This window comes from Scyliorhinus torazame, chromosome 5 (genome assembly GCF_047496885.1).
Source record: "Scyliorhinus torazame isolate Kashiwa2021f chromosome 5, sScyTor2.1, whole genome shotgun sequence".
NCBI classification, from domain to species: domain Eukaryota; kingdom Metazoa; phylum Chordata; class Chondrichthyes; order Carcharhiniformes; family Scyliorhinidae; genus Scyliorhinus; species Scyliorhinus torazame.
Genome location: NC_092711.1, coordinates 52,474,345 through 52,493,235, shown reverse-complemented (window position 1 = coordinate 52,493,235; position 18,891 = coordinate 52,474,345).

Genomic DNA, 18,891 nt, shown 5'->3' with positions numbered 1-18,891 from the left:
ACAGACAGAGACAGGGACACAGACAGTGGAGGGACACAGACAGAGACAGGGACACAGACAGAGACACAGACAGAGACACAGACAGAGACAGGGACACAGACAGACACAGAGACAGAGACACAGACAGGGGCACTGACAGAGAGACAGACAGAGACAGGGACACAGACAGAGACACAGACAGAGACAGGGAGACAGACAGAGACAGGGACGCAGACAGTGACACAGACAGAGACATGGACACAGACAGAGACACAGACAGAGACACAGACAGAGAGAGGTTCACAGACAGAGACAGAGACACAGGCACAGACAGTGACAGAGACACAGGCAGAGACACAGACACAGGCAGAGACAGAGATACAGACAGAGACAGGGACACAGACAGAGACAGGGACACAGACAGAGACAGGGACACAGACACAGACAGGGAAACAGACAGAGACAGGGACAGAGACAGAGACGCAGGCAGAGACAGCGACAGAGACACAGACACAGACACAGACAGGGACACAGACAGGGACACAGACAGAGACAGGGACACAGACAGGGACACAGACAGGGACACAGACAGAGACAGTGACAGAGACAGAGACAGAGACACAGACAGTGACAGAGACACAGGCAGAGACACAGACAGGGACAGAGACAGAGACAGAGATACAAACACAGACAGTGACAGAGACACAGGCAGAGACACAGACACAGGCAGAGACAGAGATACCGACAGAGACAGGGGCACAGACAGAGAATGGGACAGAGACAGAGACAGGGACAGAGACACAGACAGGGACACAGACAGAGACAGGGACACAGACAGAGACACAGACAGAGACACAGACAGGGACACAGACAGAGACAGGGACAGAGAAAGAGACACAGACAGAGACAGGGACAGAGACCGAGACACAGACACAGACAGGGACACAGACAGAGACACAGACACAGACAGGGACACAGACAGGGACACAGACAGGGTCACAGACAGAGACACAGACAGAGACACAGACACAGACAGGGAAACAGACAGGGACACAGACAGAGACACAGACAGAGACAGAGACACAGACAGGGACACAGACAGAGACAGGGACACAGACAGAGACATAGGCACAGACAGAGACACAGACAGAGACAGGGACACAGACAGACACAGAGACAGGGACACAGACAGAGACAGAGACACAGACAGAGACAGGGACACAGACAGAGACAGCGACACAGACAGATACAGACAGGGACAGGGATACAGACAGAAACAGGGACACAGACAGAGACACAGACAGAGACAGCGACACAGACAGAGACACAGACAGAGACAGGGACACAGACAGAGACAAAGACACAGACAGGGATACAGACAGAGACAGGGACACAGACAGAGACAGAGACACAGACAGGGACACAGACAGAGACACAGACAGAGACAGGGACAGAGACAGAGACACAGACAAAGACACAGACAGAGACAGGGACACAGACAGAGACAGAGGCACAGACAGGGACACAGACAGAGACAGGGACACAGAGAGACAGAGACACAGACAGAGACAGGGACACAGACAGAGACAGAGTCGCAGACAGGGACACAGACAGAGACACAGGCTTCTGCTGCCCATTGGCCCCATTGGTGGACAACGGGATTGATGTGCCTCAATAGGCACCGCAGCACTGCCCCTCCCCCACCCCGGAAACCCCCTCCCCCATATCACCCCCTCCCATATATCACCGCCTCCCCGATATCACCCCCACCCCGATATCACCCCCACCCCAATATCACCCCCTCCCCAATATCACCTCCTCCCCGATATCACCCCGACCCCGATATCAACCACTCCCCGATATCACCCCCACCCCGATATCAACCCCACACCGATTTCACCCCCTCCCCGATATCACCGCATCCCCGATATCACCCCCACACCGATATCACCCCCACCCCAATATCACCCCCTCCCCAATATCACCCCCTCCCCGATATCACCCCTACCCCGATATCAACCCCTCCCCAATATCACCCCCTCCCCGATATCACCCCTACCCCGATATCAACCCCTCCCCGATATCACCCCCACCCCGATATCAACCCCACACCAATTTCACCCCCTCCCCGATATCTCCCCCTCCCCGATATCGCTCCCTCCCCGATATCACCCCCTCCCCGATATCACCCCCTCCCCGATATCACCCCCTCCCCGATATCTCCCCCTCCCCGATATCACCCCCACTCCGATATCACCCCCTCCCCGATATCACCCCCTCCCCGAAATCACCCCCTCCCCGATATCGCTCCCTCCCCGATATCACCCCCTCCCCGATATCACCCCCTCCCCGATATCACCCCCTCCCCGATATCACCCCCACCCCGATATCACCCCCTCCCCGATATCACCCCCTCCCCGAAATCACCCCCTCCCCGATATCTTCCCCTCCCCGATATCACCCCCACTCCGATATCACCCCCTCCCCGATATCACCCCACCCCGATATCACCCCCTCCCCGATATCACTCCCTCCCCGATATCACCCCCTCCCCGATACCACCCCCTCCCCGATATCACCCCCTCCCCGATATCACCCAATGCCCGATATCACCCCCACACCGATATCACCCCCTCCCCGATATCACCCCCTCCCCGATATCACCCCACCCGATATCACCCCCTCCCGATATCACTCCCTCCCCGATATCACCCCCTCCCCGATATCACACCCTCCCCGATATCACCCCCTCCACGACATCACCCCCTCCCCAATATCACCCCCTCCCCGATATCACCCCTACCCCGATATCAACCCCTCCCCGATATCACCCCCACCCCGATATCAACCCCACACCGATTTCACCCCCTCCCCGATATCACCGCCTCCCCGATATCACCCCCTCCCCGATATCACCCCCTCCCCGATATCACCCCCCCCCGATATCACCCCCACCCCGATATCACCCCCTCCCCGATATCACCCCCTCCCCGAAATCACCCCCTCCCCGATATCTTCCCCTCCCCGATATCACCCCACCCCGATATCACCCCCTCCCCGATATCACTCCCTCCCCGATATCACCCCCTCCCCGATATCACCCCCTCCCCGATATCACCCCCTCCCCGATATCACCCACTGCCCGATATCACCCCCACACCGATATTACCCCCTCCCCGATATCACCACCTCCGCGATATCACCCACGGCCCAATATCACCCCCACCCAGATATCACCCCCTCCCCGATATCACCCCGTCCCCGATATCACCGCCACCCCGATATCAGCCCCTCCCCGATATCACCCCCTCGCCGATATCACCCCCTCACCAATATCACCCCCTCCCCGATATCATCCCCTCCCCGATATCACCCCACCCCGAAACCACCCCTCCCTGTAACCACCCCCACCCCCATATCACCCCCTGCCTGATCACCCCCTCCCCGATATCACCCCGTCCCCGATATCACCGGCACCCCGATATCACCCCCTCCCTGATATCACCCCCTCCCCGATATCACCCCCTCACCAATATCACCCCCTCCCCGATATCACCCCCCCAGATACCACCCCCTCCCCGATATCACCCCCTTCCCAATAACACACCCTCCCCGAAATCACCCGCTCCTCAAAACCACCCCATCCCCGAAACCACCCCCTAGCCGATATCACCCCCTCCCGGATATCACCCCCTCCCCAATATCACCCTCTCTCCGATATCACCCCCACCCCGATATCACCCCCTCCCCGATATCACTCCCTCCCCGATATCACCCACTCCCCGATATCACCCCCTCCACGATATCACCCCCTCCCCGATATCACCCCCACCCCAATATCACCCCCTCCCCGATATCACCCCCTGCCCGATATCGCCCCCAACCTGATATCACCCCCTCCCCGATATCTCCTCCACCCCGATGTCACCCCTCCTCGATATCACCCCCTCCCCGATATCACCCCCTCCCCGATATCACCCCCACCCCGAAATCACCGCCTCCCCGAAACGACCCCACCCCGATATCACCCCCTGCCCGATATCACCCCCACCCCGATATCACCCCCTCCCCGATATCACTCCCTCCCCGATATCACCCCTCCCCGATATCACCCACTGCCCGATATCACCCCCACACCGATATCACCCCCTCCCCGATATCACCCCCTCCCCGATATCACCCCTCCCCGATATCACCCCCTCCCCGATATCACCCCCGCCACGATATCACCCCCTCCCCAATATCACCCCCTCCCCGATATCACCCCTACCCCGATATGAACCCCTCCCCGATATCACCCCCACCCCGATATCAACCCCACACCGATTTCACCGCCTCCCCGATATCACCGCCTCCCCGATATCACCCCCATCCCGATATCACCCCCACCCCAATATAACCCCCTCCCCAATATCACCCCCTCCCCGATATCACCCCTACCCCGATATCAACCCCACACCGATTTCACCGCCTCCCCGATATCACCGCCTCCCCGATATCACCCCCATTCCGATATCACCCCCACCCCAATATAACCCCCTCCCCAATATCACCCCCTCCCCGATATCACCCCTATCCCGATATCAACCCCTCCCAAATATCGCCCCCTCCCCGATATCACCCCTACCCCGATATCAACCCCTCCCCGATATCACCCCCACCCCGATATCAACCCCAAACCGATTTCACCCCCTCCCCGATATCTCCCTCTCCCCGATATCGCTCCCTCCCCGATATCACCCCCTCCCCGATATCACCCCCTCCCCAATATCACCCCCTCCCCGATATCACCCCCACCCCGATATCAACCCCACACCGATTTCACCGCCTCCCCGATATCACCGCCTCCCCGATATCACCCCCATCCCGATATCACCCCCACCCCAATATAACCCCCTCCCCAATATCAACCCCTCCCCGATATCACCCCTACCCCGATATCAACCCCTCCCCAATATCACCCCCTCCCCGATATCACCCCTACCCCGATATCAACCCCTCCCCGATATCACCCCCACCCCGATATCAACCCCAAACCGATTTCACCCCCTCCCCGATATCTCCCTCTCCCCGATATCGCTCCCTCCCCGATATCACCCCCTCCCCGATATCACCCCCTCCCCGATATCACCCCCTCCCCGATATCACCCCCTCTTCGAAATCACCCCCTCCCCGATATCGCTCCCTCCCCGATATCACCCCCTCCCCGATATCACCCCCTCCCCGATATCACCCCCTCCCCGATATCACCCCCACCCCGATATCACCCCCTCCCCGATATCACCCCCTCCCCGAAATCACCCCCTCCCCGATATCTTCCCCTCCCCGATATCACCCCCACCCCGATATACGCCCCCTCCCCGATATCACCCCATCCCGATATCACCCCCTCCTCGATATTACTCCCTCCCCGATATCACCCCCTCCCCGATATCACCCCCTCCCCGATATCACCCCATCCCCGATATCACCCACTGCCCGATACCACCCCCACACAGATATCACCCCCTCCCCGATATCACCCCCTCCCCGATATCACCCACTGCCCGATATCACCCCCACCCCGATATCACCCGCTCCCCGATATCACCCCGTCCCCGATATCACCGCCACCCCGATATCAGCCCCTCCCCGATATCACCCCCTCGCCGATATCACCCCCTCACCAATATCACCCACTGCCCGATATCACCCCCACCCCGATATCACCCGCTCCCCGATATCACCCCGTCCCCGATATCACCGCCACCCCGATATCAGCCCCTCCCCGATATCACCCCCTCGCCGATATCACCCCCTCACCAATATCACCCCCTTCCCGATATCACCCCGTCCCCGATATCACCGCCACCCCGATATCAGCCCCTCCCCGATATCACCCCCTCGCCGATATCACCCCCTCACCAATATCACCCCCTTCCCGATATCACCCCCTCCCCGATATCACCCCACCCTGAAACCACCCCTCCCTGTAACCACCCCCTCCCCGATATCACCCCCTCCCCGATATCACCCCATCCCCGATATCACCCACTGCCCGATACCACCCCCACACAGATATCACCCCCCTCCCCGATATCACCCCCTCCCCGATATCACCCACTGCCCGATATCACCCCCACCCCGATATCACCCGCTCCCCGATATCACCCCGTCCCCGATATCACCGCCACCCCGATATCAGCCCCTCCCCGATATCACCCCCTCGCCGATATCACCCCCTCACCAATATCACCCCCTTCCCGATATCACCCCCTCCCCGATATCACCCCACCCTGAAACCACCCCTCCCTGTAACCACCCCCACCCCGATATCACCCCCTGCTTGATCACCCCCTCCCCGATATCACCCCGTCCCCGATATCACCGGCACCCCGATATCACCCCCCCGATATCACCCCCTCCCCGATATCACCCCCTCACCAATATCACCCCCTCCCCGATATCACCCCCTCCCAGATACCACCCCCTCCCCGATATCACCCCCTTCCCAATAACACACCCTCCCCGAAATCACCCCCTCCTCAAAACCACCCCCTCCCCGAAACCACCCCCTGCCCGATATCACCCCCTCCCGGATATCACCCCCTCCCCAATATCACCCCCTCCCCGATATCTCCCCCTCCCCGATATCGCTCCCTCCCCGATATCACCCCCTCCCCGATATCACCCCCTCCCCGATATCACCCCCTCCCCGATATCACCCCCTCCCCGATATCACCCCCACCCCGATATCACCCCCTCCCCGATATCACCCCCTCCCCGAAATCACCCCCTCCCCGATATCGCTCCCTCCCCGATATCACCCCCTCCCCGATATCACCCCCTCCCCGATATCACCCCCTCCCCGATATCACCCCCTCCCCGATATCACCCCCACCCCGAAATCACCCCCTCCCCGATATCACCCCCTCCCCGAAATCACCCCCTCCCCGATATCTTCCCCTCCCCGATATCACCCCCACCCCGATATCGCCCCCTCCCCGATATCACCCCATCCCGATATCACCCCTCATCGATATCACTCCCTCCCCGATATCACCCCCTCCCCGATATCACCCCCTCCCCGATATCACCCCATCCCCGATATCACCCACTGCCCGATACCACCCCCACACAGATATCACCCCCTCCCCGATATCACCCCCTCCCCGATATCACCCACTGCCCGATATCACCCCCACCCCGATATCACCCCCTCCACGATATCACCCCGTCCCCGATATCACCGCCACCCCGATATCAGCCCCTCCCCGATATCACCCCCTCGCCGATATCACCCCTTCACCAATATCACCCCCTTCCCGATATCACCCCCTCCCCGATATCACCTCACCCCGAAACCACCCCTCCCTGTAACCACCCCCACCCCGATATCACCCCCTGCTTGATCACCCCCTCCCCGATATCACCCCGTCCCCGATATCACCGGAACCCGATATCACCCCCTCCCCGATATCACCCCCTCCCCGATATCACCCCCTCACCAATATCAACCCCTCCCCGATATCACCCCCTCCCAGATACCACCCCCTCCCCGATATCACCACCTTCCCAATAACACACCCTCCCCGAAATCACCCCCTCCTCAAAACCACCCCCTCCCCGAAACCACCCCCTACCCGATATCACCCCCTCCCGGATATCACCCCCTCCCCAATATCACCCCCTCCCCGATATCACCCCCACCCCAATATCACCCCCTCCCCGATATCACTTCCTCCCCGATATCACCCCCTCCCCGATATCACCCCCTCCCCGATATCACCCCCTCCCCGATATCACCCCCTCCCCGATATCACCCCCACCCCGATATCACCCCCTCCCCGATATCACCCCCTCCCCGAAATCACCCCCTCCCCGATATCGCTCCCTCCCCGATATCACCCCCTCCCCGATATCACCCCCTCCCCGATATCACCCCCTCCCCGATATCACCCCCTCCCCGATATCACCCCCACCCCGAAATCACCCCCTCCCCGATATCACCCCCTCCCCGAAATCACCCCCTCCCCGATATCTTCCCCTCCCCGATATCACCCCCACCCCGATATCGCCCCCTCCCCGATATCACCCCATCCCGATATCACCCCCTCATCGATATCACTCCCTCCCCGATATCACCCCCTCCCCGATATCACCCCCTCCCCGATATCACCCCATCCCCGATATCACCCACTGCCCGATACCACCCCCACACAGATATCACCCCCTCCCCGATATCACCCCCTCCCCGATATCACCCACTGCCCGATATCACCCCCACCCCGATATCACCCCCTCCACGATATCACCCCGTCCCCGATATCACCGCCACCCCGATATCAGCCCCTCCCCGATATCACCCCCTCGCCGATATCACCCCTTCACCAATATCACCCCCTTCCCGATATCACCCCCTCCCCGATATCACCCCACCCCGAAACCACCCCTCCCTGTAACCACCCCCACCCCGATATCACCCCCTGCTTGATCACCCCCTCCCCGATATCACCCCGTCCCCGATATCACCGGAACCCGATATCACCCCCTCCCCGATATCACCCCCTCCCCGATATCACCCCCTCACCAATATCAACCCCTCCCCGATATCACCCCCTCCCAGATACCACCCCCTCCCCGATATCACCACCTTCCCAATAACACACCCTCCCCGAAATCACCCCCTCCTCAAAACCACCCCCTCCCCGAAACCACCCCCTACCCGATATCACCCCCTCCCGGATATCACCCCCTCCCCAATATCACCCCCTCCCCGATATCACCCCCACCCCAATATCACCCCCTCCCCGATATCACTTCCTCCCTGATATCACCCACTCCTCGATATCACCCCTCCCCGATATCACCCCCTCCCCGATATCACCCCCTCCCCGATATCACTCCTCCCCGATATCACCCCCTCCCCGATATAACCCCCTCCCCAATATCACCCCTACCCCGACATCACCCTTCCCCGATATCACCCCTCCCCGATATCACCCCCTCCCCGATATCACCCCCTGCCCGATATCACCCCCTCCCCGATATCACCCCCTCCCCGAAACCACCCCCTCCCCGAAACCACCCCCTCCCCGATATCACCCCCACCCCGATATCACCCCCCCCGATATCACCCCCTCCCCGATATCACCCCCTGCCCGATATCACCCCCTCCCCGATATCAGCGACTGCTCGATATCACCCACTCCCCGATATCACCCCTCCCCGATATCACCCCCTCCCCGATATCACCCCCTCCCCGATATCACCCCCACCCCGATATCACCCCCTCCCCGATATCACCCCCCCCCGATATCACCCCCTCCCGGATATCACCCCACCGCGATATCACCCCCTCCCCGATGTCACCCCTCCCCGATATCACCCCCTCCTCCATATCACCCCCTCCCCGAAATCACCCCTCCCCGATATGACCCCCTCCCGAAATCACCCCCACCCCGATATCACCCCCTCCCCGATATCACCCCCTCCCCGATATCACCCCCTCCCCGATATAACCCCCTCCCCGATATCACCCACTCCCCGATATCACCCCCTCCGATATCACACCCACCCCGATATCACCCCCTCTCCGATATCACCACCACCCCGATATCACCTCCACCCGATATCACCCCCTCCCCGATATCACCCCTCCCCTATATCACCCCCTCCCCGATATCACCCCCTCCCCGATATAAACCCCTCCCCGATATCACCCCCTCCCCGATATCACCCCCTCTCCGATATCACCCCCACCCCAATATCACCCCCACCCCGATATCAACCCCTCCCCGATATCACCCCCTCCCCAAAATCACCACCTCCCCGAAATCACCCCCACCCCGATATCACCCTCACCCCGATATCACCCCCTCCCCGATATCACCCCCTCCCCGATATCACCCCCTCCCCGATATCACCCCCTCCCCGATATCATCCCCTCCCCGAAATCACCCCCACCCCGATATCACCCCCTCCCCGATATCACCCCCTCCCCGATATCACCCCCCCCCCGATATCACCCCCTCCCCGAAATCACCCCCACCCCGATATCACCCCCTCCCCGATATCACCCCCTCCCCGATATCACCCCCTCCCCGATATCACCCCCTCCCCGAATTCACCCCCACCCCGATATCACCCCCACCCCAATATCAACCCCACCCCGATATCACCCCCACACTGATATCAACCCCACCCCGATATCACCCCCACTCCGATATCACCCCTCCCCGATATCACCCCCTCCCCGAAATCACCGCTACCCCGATATAACCCCTCACCACGATCTCACCCCTCCCCGATATCACCCCACCCCGATATCATCCCCACCCCGATATCACCCTCACCCCGATATCACCCCCTCTCCAATATCGCCCCCTCTCCAATATCACCCCCTCCCCGAAATCACCCGCACCCCAATATCACCCCCACCCCGATATCACCCCCCCCCGATATCACCCCCTCCCCGATATCACCCCCTCACCAATACCACCCCCTCCCCGATACCCCCTCCCCGATATCACCCCCTCCCCGATATCACCCCCTCCCCGACATCACCCCCTCACCAATACCACCCCCTCCCCGATATAACCCCTACCCCGATATAACCCCTCACCCCGATCTCACCCCTCCCCGATATCACCCCACCCCGATATCATCCCCACCCCGATATCACCCTCACCCCGATACCACCCCCTCTCCAATATCGCCCCCTCTCCAATATCACCCCCTCCCCGAAATCACCCGCACCCCAATACCACCCCCTCCCCGATACCCCCTCCCCGATATCACCCCCTCCCCGATATCACCCCCTCCCCGACATCACCCCCTCACCAATACCACCCCCTCCCCGATATCACCCCCTCCCCGATATCACACCCTCCCCGATATCACGCCCTCCCCGATATTACCACTTCCCCGAAATCACCCCCTCCCCGATATGACCCTCACCCCGATATCACCCCCTCCCCGATATCTTCCCCTCCCCGATATCACTCCCTCCCCGATATCACCCCTTCCCCGATAACACCCCCACACCGATATCACCCCCTCCCTGATATCACCCTTTCCCCGATATCACCCCCTCCCCAATATCACCCCCACCCCGATATCACCCCCTCCCCAATAGCACCCCCTCCCCGATATCGCCCACTCCCCGATAGCACCCTCTCCCCGATATCACCCCCACCCCGATATCACCACCACCCCGATATCAGCCCCACCCCGATATTACCCCCACCCTCCCGGTATCACCCCCAACCCCGATTTCACCCCCTCCCCGATATCTCTCGCACCACGATATCACACCAACCCAGATATTACCCCATCCCCGATATCACCCTCTCCCCGAGATCACTCCCTCCCCGATATCACGCCCTCCTCGATATCACCCCTCCCCGCTATTACCCCCAACCCGATATCACCCCTTCCCATATATCACAACCACCCCGATATCACCCCCAACCCCGACATCACCCCCTCCCTGATATTACCCCTGCCCCGATATCACCCCCTCCCCGACATCACCCCCTCCTCGATATCACCCCCTCCCCGACATCACCGCCTCCCCGATAACACCGTCTCCCCGATATCACACCCTCCCCGATATCACCACCTCCCCGATATCACACGCACCCCGATATCACTTCCCCGCCGATATCACCGCCTCCCCGATATCACCCTCTCCCCGATATCACACCCTCCCCGATATCATCCCCACCCCGATATCACCCCTCCCCGAAAGCATCCCCTCCCCGATATCACCCCACCCCGATATCACCTCCACTCCAATATCAACCCACCCCGATATCACTCGACACCGATATCACTCCCACCCCGATATCACCCCCTCACCAATATCACCCCCTCCCCGATATAACCCCCCACCCCGATATCACCCCTCCTCGATATCACCCCACCGCGATATCACCCCCACCCCGACATCACCCCCACCCCGATATTACCCCCTCCCCAATATCGCCCCCTCCCCGATATCACCCCCTCCCCGATATCACCGCCACCCCGATATCGCCCCCTCCCCGATATCACCCCATCCCGATATCACCCCCTCCTCGATATCACTCCCTCCCCGATATCACCCCCTCCCCGATATCACCCCCTCCCCGATATCACCCCATCCCCGATATCACCCACTGCCCGATACCACCCCCACACAGATATCACCCCCTCCCCGATATCACCCCCTCCCCGATATCACCCACTGCCCGATATCACCCCCACCCCGATATCACCCCCTCCCCGATATCACCCCGTCCCCGATATCACCTCCACCCCGATATCAGCCCCTCCCCGATATCACCCCCTCGCCGATATCACCCCCTCACCAATATCACCCCCTCGCCGATATCACCCCCTCACCAATATCACCCCCTTCCCGATATCACCCCCTCCCCGATATCACCCCACCCCGAAACCACCCCTCCCTGAAACCACCCCCACCCCGATATCACCCCCTGCTTGATCACCCCCTCCCCGATATCACCCCGTCCCCGATATCACCGGCACCCCGATATCACCCCCTCCCCGATATCACCCCCTCCCCGATATCACCCCCTCACCAATATCACCCCCTCCCCGATATCACCACCTCCCAGATACCACCCCCTCCCCGATATCACCCCCTTCCCAATAACACACCCTCCCCGAAATCACCCCCTCCTCAAAACCACCCCCTCCCCGAAACCACCCCCTACCCGATATCACCCCCTCCCGGATATCACCCCCTCCCCAATATCACCCCCTCCCCGATATCACCCCAACCCAATATCACCCCCTCCCCGATATCACTCCCTCCCTGATATCACCCACTCCCCGATATCACCCCTCCCCGATATCACCCCCTCCCCGATATCACCCCCTCCCCGATATCACCCCCTCCCCGATATCACTCCTCCCCGATATCACCCCCTCCCCGATATAACCCCCTCCCCAATATCACCCCTACCCCGACATCACCCTTCCCCGATATCACCCCTCCCCGATATCACCCCCTCCCCGATATCACCCCCTGCCCGATATCACCCCCTCCCCGATATCACCCCCTCCCCGAAACCACCCCCTCCCCGAAACCACCCCTGCCCGATATCACCCCCACCCCGATATCACCCCCCCCCCGATATCACCCCCTCCCCGATATCACCCCCTGCCCGATATCACCCCATCCCCGATATCAGCGACTGCTCGATATCACCCACTCCCCGATATCACCCCTCCCCGATATCACCCCCTCCGCGATATCACCCCCTCCCCGATATCACCCCCACCCCGATATCACCCCCTCCCCGATATCACTCCCCCGATATCACCCCCTCCCCGATATCACCCCACCGCGATATCACCCCCTCCCCGATGTCACCCCTCCCCGATATCACCCCCTCCTCCATATCACCCCCTCCCCGAAATCACCCCTCCCCGATATGACCCCCTCCCGAAATCACCCCCACCCCGATATCACCCCCTCCCCGATATCACCCCCTCCCCGATATCACCCCCTCCCCGATATAACCCCCTCCCCGATATCACCCACTCCCCGATATCACCCCCTCCGATATCACACCCACCCCGATATCACCCCCTCTCCGATATCACCACCACCCCGATATCACCCCCACCCGATATCACCCCCTCCCCGATATCACCCCCTCCCCTATATCACCCCCTCCCCGATATCACCCCCTCCCCGATATCAACACCTCCCCGATATCACCCCCTCCCCGATATCACCCCCTCTCCGATATCACCCCCACCCCAATATCACCCCCACCCCGATATCAACCCCTCCCCGATATCACACCCTCCCCGAAATCACCACCTCCCCGAAATCACCCCCACCCCGATATCACCCTCACCCCGATATCACCCCCTCCCCGATATCACCCCCTCCCCGATATCACCCCCTCCCCGATATCACCCCCTCCCCGATATCATCCCCTCCCCGAAATCACCCCCACCCCGATATCACCCCCTCCCCGATATCACCCCCTCCCCGATATCACCCCCCCGATATCACCCCCTCCCCGAAATCACCCCCACCCCGATATCACTCCCTCTCCGATATCACCCCCTCCCCGATATCACCCCCTCCCCGATATCACCCCCTCCCCGAATTCACCCCCACCCCGATATCACCCCCACCCCAATATCAACCCCACCCCGATATCACCCCCACACTGATATCAACCCCACCCCGATATCACCCCCACTCCGATATCATCCCTCCCCGATATCACCCCCTCCCCGAAATCACCCCTACCCCGATATAACCCCTCACCACGATCTCACCCCTCCCCGATATCACCCCACCCCGATATCATCCCCACCCCGATATCACCCTTACACCGATATCACCCCCTCTCCAATATCGCCCCCTCTCCAATATCACCCCCTCCCCGAAATCACCCGCATCCCAATATCACCCCCACCCCGATATCACCCCCCCCCGATATCACCCCCTCCCCGATATCACCCCCTCACCAATACCACCCCCTCCCCGATACCCCCTCCCCGATATCACCCCCTCCCCGATATCACCCCCTCCCCGACATCACCCCCTCACCAATACCACCCCCTCCCCGATATCACCCCTATCCCGATATAACCCCTCACCCCGATCTCACCCCCTCCCCGATATCACCCCCTCCCCGACATCACCCCCTCACCAATACCACCCCCTCCCCGATATAACCCCTACCCCGATATAACCCCTCACCCCGATCTCACCCCTCCCCGATATCACCCCACCACGATATCATCCCCACCCCGATATCACCCTCACCCCGATACCACCCCCTCTCCAATATCGCCCCCTCTCCAATATCACACCCTCCCCGAAATCACCCGCACCCCAATACCACCCCCTCCCCGATACCCCCTCCCCGATATCACCCCCTCCCCGATATCACCCCCTCCCCGACATCACCCCCTCACCAATACCACCCCCTCCCCGATATCACCCCCTCCCCGATATCACACCCTCCCCGATATCACGCCCTCCCCGATATTACCACTTCCCCGAAATCACCCCCTCCCCGATATGACCCTCACCCCGATATCACCCCCTCCCCGATATCTTCCCCTCCCCGATATCACTCCCTCCCCGATATCACCCCTTCCCCGATAACACCCCCACACCGATATCACCCCCTCCCTGATATCACCCTTTCCCCGATATCACCCCCTCCCCAATATCACCCCCACCCCGATATCACCCCCTCCCCAATAGCACCCCCTCCCCGATATCGCCCACTCCCCGATAGCACCCTCTCCCCGATATCACCCCCACCCCGATATCACCACCACCCCGATATCAGCCCCACCCCGATATTACCCCCACCCTCCCGGTATCACCCCCAACCCCGATTTCACCCCCTCCCCGATATCTCTCGCACCACGATATCACACCAACCCAGATATTACCCCATCCCCGATATCACCCTCTCCCCGAGATCACTCCCTCCCCGATATCACGCCCTCCTCGATATCACCCCTCCCCGCTATTACCCCCAACCCGATATCACCCCTTCCCATATATCACAACCACCCCGATATCACCCCCAACCCCGACATCACCCCCTCCCTGATATTACCCCTGCCCCGATATCACCCCCTCCCCGACATCACCCCCTCCTCGATATCACCCCCTCCCCGACATCACCGCCTCCCCGATAACACCGTCTCCCCGATATCACACCCTCCCCGATATCACCACCTCCCCGATATCACACGCACCCCGATATCACTTCCCCGCCGATATCACCGCCTCCCCGATATCACCCTCTCCCCGATATCACACCCTCCCCGATATCATCCCCACCCCGATATCACCCCTCCCCGAAAGCATCCCCTCCCCGATATCACCCCACCCCGATATCACCTCCACTCCAATATCAACCCACCCCGATATCACTCGACACCGATATCACTCCCACCCCGATATCACCCCCTCACCAATATCACCCCCTCCCCGATATAACCCCCCACCCCGATATCACCCCTCCTCGATATCACCCCACCGCGATATCACCCCCACCCCGACATCACCCCCACCCCGATATTACCCCCTCCCCAATATCGCCCCCTCCCCGATATCACCCCCTCCCCGATATCACCGCCACCCCGATATCGCCCCCTCCCCGATATCACCCCATCCCGATATCACCCCCTCCTCGATATCACTCCCTCCCCGATATCACCCCCTCCCCGATATCACCCCCTCCCCGATATCACCCCATCCCCGATATCACCCACTGCCCGATACCACCCCCACACAGATATCACCCCCTCCCCGATATCACCCCCTCCCCGATATCACCCACTGCCCGATATCACCCCCACCCCGATATCACCCCCTCCCCGATATCACCCCGTCCCCGATATCACCTCCACCCCGATATCAGCCCCTACCCGATATCACCCCCTCGCCGATATCACCCCCTCACCAATATCACCCCCTCGCCGATATCACCCCCTCACCAATATCACCCCCTTCCCGATATCACCCCCTCCCCGATATCACCCCACCCCGAAACCACCCCTCCCTGAAACCACCCCCACCCCGATATCACCCCCTGCTTGATCACCCCCTCCCCGATATCACCCCGTCCCCGATATCACCGGCACCCCGATATCACCCCCTCCCCGATATCACCCCCTCCCCGATATCACCCCCTCACCAATATCACCCCCTCCCCGATATCACCACCTCCCAGATACCACCCCCTCCCCGATATCACCCCCTTCCCAATAACACACCCTCCCCGAAATCACCCCCTCCTCAAAACCACCCCCTCCCCGAAACCACCCCCTACCCGATATCACCCCCTCCCGGATATCACCCCCTCCCCAATATCACCCCCTCCCCGATATCACCCCAACCCAATATCACCCCCTCCCCGATATCACTCCCTCCCTGATATCACCCACTCCCCGATATCACCCCTCCCCGATATCACCCCCTCCCCGATATCACCCCCTCCCCGATATCACCCCCTCCCCGATATCACTCCTCCCCGATATCACCCCCTCCCCGATATAACCCCCTCCCCAATATCACCCCTACCCCGACATCACCCTTCCCCGATATCACCCCTCCCCGATATCACCCCCTCCCCGATATCACCCCCTGCCCGATATCACCCCCTCCCCGATATCACCCCCTCCCCGAAACCACCCCCTCCCCGAAACCACCCCTGCCCGATATCACCCCCACCCCGATATCACCCCCCCCCCGATATCACCCCCTCCCCGATATCACCCCCTGCCCGATATCACCCCATCCCCGATATCAGCGACTGCTCGATATCACCCACTCCCCGATATCACCCCTCCCCGATATCACCCCCTCCGCGATATCACCCCCTCCCCGATATCACCCCCACCCCGATATCACCCCCTCCCCGATATCACTCCCCCGATATCACCCCCTCCCCGATATCACCCCACCGCGATATCACCCCCTCCCCGATGTCACCCCTCCCCGATATCACCCCCTCCTCCATATCACCCCCTCCCCGAAATCACCCCTCCCCGATATGACCCCCTCCCGAAATCACCCCCACCCCGATATCACCCCCTCCCCGATATCACCCCCTCCCCGATATCACCCCCTCCCCGATATAACCCCCTCCCCGATATCACCCACTCCCCGATATCACCCCCTCCGATATCACACCCACCCCGATATCACCCCCTCTCCGATATCACCACCACCCCGATATCACCCCCACCCGATATCACCCCCTCCCCGATATCACCCCCTCCCCTATATCACCCCCTCCCCGATATCACCCCCTCCCCGATATCAACACCTCCCCGATATCACCCCCTCCCCGATATCACCCCCTCTCCGATATCACCCCCACCCCAATATCACCCCCACCCCGATATCAACCCCTCCCCGATATCACACCCTCCCCGAAATCACCACCTCCCCGAAATCACCCCCACCCCGATATCACCCTCACCCCGATATCACCCCCTCCCCGATATCACCCCCTCCCCGATATCACCCCCTCCCCGATATCACCCCCTCCCCGATATCATCCCCTCCCCGAAATCACCCCCACCCCGATATCACCCCCTCCCCGATATCACCCCCTCCCCGATATCACCCCCCCGATATCACCCCCTCCCCGAAATCACCCCCACCCCGATATCACTCCCTCTCCGATATCACCCCCTCCCCGATATCACCCCCTCCCCGATATCACCCCCTCCCCGAATTCACCCCCACCCCGATATCACCCCCACCCCAATATCAACCCCACCCCGATATCACCCCCACACTGATATCAACCCCACCCCGATATCACCCCCACTCCGATATCATCCCTCCCCGATATCACCCCCTCCCCGAAATCACCCCTACCCCGATATAACCCCTCACCACGATCTCACCCCTCCCCGATATCACCCCACCCCGATATCATCCCCACCCCGATATCACCCTTACACCGATATCACCCCCTCTCCAATATCGCCCCCTCTCCAATATCACCCCCTCCCCGAAATCACCCGCATCCCAATATCACCCCCACCCCGATATCACCCCCCCCCGATATCACCCCCTCCCCGATATCACCCCCTCACCAATACCACCCCCTCCCCGATACCCCCTCCCCGATATCACCCCCTCCCCGATATCACCCCCTCCCCGACATCACCCCCTCACCAATACCACCCCCTCCCCGATATCACCCCTATCCCGATATAACCCCTCACCCCGATCTCACCCCTCCCCGATATCACCCCACCCCGATATCATCCCCACCCCGATATCACCCTCACCCCGATACCACCCCCTCTCCAATATCGCCCCCTCTCCAATATCACCCCCTCCCCGAAATCACCCGCACCCCAATACCACCCCCTCCCCGATACCCCCTCCCCGATATCACCCCTCCCCGA